Here is a 3,469-nt window from a genome sequence, read left to right on the forward strand (position 1 = left end):
GGTTTTGAGGGATTAATTTAGGTATTTCATATATTGTGTTAGATAGCTAATTAATAGAGAGAAGTGTCCTCTCTTATGTCCGTGCTTGGTCGACGCTACGTATACTATACATACGTAGAGAGGACTAGACACGCTAGCTAGCTAGCAAGCAAACGAAGGAAACAGAAGATCGTCATGAACATATATGCATACAGAGAGACGTGATATCGACCACCTCTCCTTCTCCGAGAGATTGGTCAAACAACAAGTTCTCGTATATCTATCGTCCGACACTACCGGCTACATATATACAATAATTATCTCTTATAAATATAATCTCCTACAGTATGGACGCATGATCCACATAGTATTCTCCATCTTCAGCGATCACACGGTCAAGAAAGAATGCCGCCAATTCCTCTTGAATTGCTCGCATGCGATCTGGTGCTAGGAGTTCATTCCGCATCCGAAACATCTAATTTGAAGAAGGGGGTCAATACATACATACATACACACACACACACACACACACACATATATATATATATATATATAAATGAATGAAACTCAACACAAATGATGGTAATAAAATAAAATTGTGAATATTGTTATTTACGCACTTCATATTGTTCGTCAGTGTACCCGCCCCGCTCACAGGTCGTGTGGCGGATGGACTCGCAGATGTAGTATCCACCGAAATCATTCCCTTGTTCCTGCCACAACCACTTTACAAGAAATAGAGGTCAATCAAACTGATAAGCAAGAATGCCAAATGGTATTGATGAAACTAGCGCTTGAATCACTAGGAGATGCGCGGAACATGCTACTATAGTACTTACTTTCGGGTGTCTAATTTGCAGCTCCTTCGGCAGTCCCGGAGCTTTTTTGGTGAATTTTCTCCAAACCCTGCCAGACAAAGAAAACAATTAGTTGATATCAGGAAATGAACAAAGTTGCTGATATGGTGGATAATGATCGATTTAACTTACTTCTTGAGGATTTCAGTCATGTCCGCATACTCCTGGGGATCTTTTCGTCTAAAGTCCAAGATAGTTACTACTCCCTTCTTAAGAATAATCTCTAGGAGAATATAGTGGAACCTGCACACGCATGCATAACTCATCAATTACATTACTATAACCTGGACTAATATATAAGGGAAACCGAATATGCACAAGACAGTAACACTCACTTGAAGTTGTAAGGAAAGAGTATTATATCTTTGTGTTCATTTATTTTGAATGATCGTAGCAAGTTGGCCTTGGTTTCTTCGGGCCTTTTGTCAACCTCAGTTGCATCTATGAGATATGTGTTAACGAACCCAATATCATCGATTTGTCTTTTCTTCAATTCGGCGATCTTCAATCTGCATAATATAGTGAGGATAATTATAAATACATGCAATGAAAGAGCTGAGCTATATAGAGAGACTTAATGACAGAAGTAGTAGTACTTACAGACAGTAGCAGGTGACCGTTGTTTTATCGAGGGGAAATTGATTGAAAAACTGATAGAACTCCTCAAAGGGAATAGGCAACAGTTCAATTCCAAAGAGGTCATGCTCCGGTTTAACTCTCGCATACAAAGTACTCCTCCCCCAGACTCTCTGCAGATTTTCAAGTACCAATCATGCAATCTTCGCATCATCGTTGATAGAGATTTTTTATCTTTGACGAGAGGCTTCCCGTACTCGTATCTGTGTATCTGCACATCCATGGGATCATAATGTACTTCGTCGGGCAGGTAATCGTCAAGATTTCTATAACCGGGCACCATCCTCGGATCGACACTAGGCACCTTGAGCGGGGGGCACGATTGCTTCGCTTGTTCGCTGAGCTGGGCAATTTGTTTCCCAGCTGCTCGTGGTTCTTTCAGCCTTTGATCACTGATTGTACTTCCCGACCGCTCTGCTTCGGCCCATGTCTTTGCAATTGCGCTCATAGTTGCCTTTCGGCGGAGACTTGGGTGGTTTTGCCAGGGCAGCCAGAGTGCGCTTCACTTTCACCGGATCTACCTTCTCCTCCGGAGGTGGATGTCTCTTTGCTTTCAACCCTTGAAACCAGTCATCCACCTCGGTTCCCGCGATCCTCGCGTTCTTCTCCGGGGTCCTCTCGTATGGTAACTTCTCTGGAGTCTTTAGAGAAGGACCGAATCTGTATGTCCTCCCGCCTCTGGCTGTACTCCTAGATGCCGGCCGAACAGACGGAGCGGCCGTCTTCTTTACTTGCTTACGAGGCGGAGGAGAAGGACTATGATGCGCCGGAGCAGCTGCCGGAGTGGCGGCGGATCTCTTCCGCCCTTGCTGACAAGGCAGAGAAGGAGGAGGCTGGCTGCTCGGGCGCGCCGGCACAGGCGGAGAAGGAGGCGGAGTGCCGCCACGCGCCGCAGAAGGACCGGCCGAGGGCCCTGATCGTCATCGCCGGAGGAGGAGGCGGTGGAGGAGGCGGAGTGCCCTGACTCGTCGGAGGAGGAGGAGGAGGCGGAGGCGTCCAGTTCGGAAGGTTGATGAGCTCCTTCCGCCATAGGCATGGAGTCTTCAGAGAAGAACCCAGCGGAGTCTCCCCTTCTCTGGTAGGGTGGTCAAGCTGGAGGTCCTCAAATCCCTCCGTTATTTCATCCACCATCACCTTAGCATATCCTTCTGGAATAGGCCGGCAGTGAAAAGTTGCGCCGGGTTCATTAGGAAAAATAGACCCAACAGCCGCCTTGACCTTCATATTAATCCATTGCGTCATAAGGTGGCAATTTTGAGCCTCCGTGATAGCATCCACGGGATAGCTGGCAGGAGCCGTCAAGACAAGCTGCGGCTGAAGCAGCTCAGTGGAAGCCACGCTGCTTCTCCGCTGAGATGGCGGGGTAGCTTCAGGGGAAGTTTCGGCAAGTCGTTTGCTGCGATTTGCTTCTCGTTCCTCTATCGCTTGTACCCTTGCGTGCAGCGCCTGGAGTTCGGTCTGCTGCACTTTTTTCCTCCTCTCATGGCTTTTGTAACCGCCTGCGTCTGGAAACCCAGCCTTCCACGGAATGGAGCCTGGCGTGCCTCGTGTCCGTCCAGGGTGCTCAGGATTTCCGAGGGCCTTTGTGAGCTCGTCGTTCTCTCTGTCTGGAAGGAACGTCCCTTTCTACGCTGCAGCGATATAGTACCGAAGCTTCTTCAAGGGTATGTCAAGTTGCTCATCCGTCCAAATGCACTTCCCTGTTACAGGGTCCAAGGTTCCGCCAGCCCCGAAGAACCAAGTCCGGCAACGGTCTGGCCAGCTCATTGTCTCTGGTTCGATCCCTTTTTCAACCAGATCATTCTCAGCCTTGGCCCACTTAGGCCGGGCTACGAGGTAGCCACCTGACCCCGTGCGATGGTGAAGCTTCTTCTTCGCAGCATTTTTCTTGTTTGTCGCCGACATCTTCTTACTCTTTTCCGATGTCTTGTAGGCCACAAATGCAGGCCAGTCATCTCTGATCTTCTCATATATGCCCTTGAATTCTGGTGTCTCTT

Source organism: Triticum dicoccoides, chromosome 7A (assembly GCF_002162155.2).
Source record: "Triticum dicoccoides isolate Atlit2015 ecotype Zavitan chromosome 7A, WEW_v2.0, whole genome shotgun sequence".
Taxonomy (NCBI): domain Eukaryota; kingdom Viridiplantae; phylum Streptophyta; class Magnoliopsida; order Poales; family Poaceae; genus Triticum; species Triticum dicoccoides.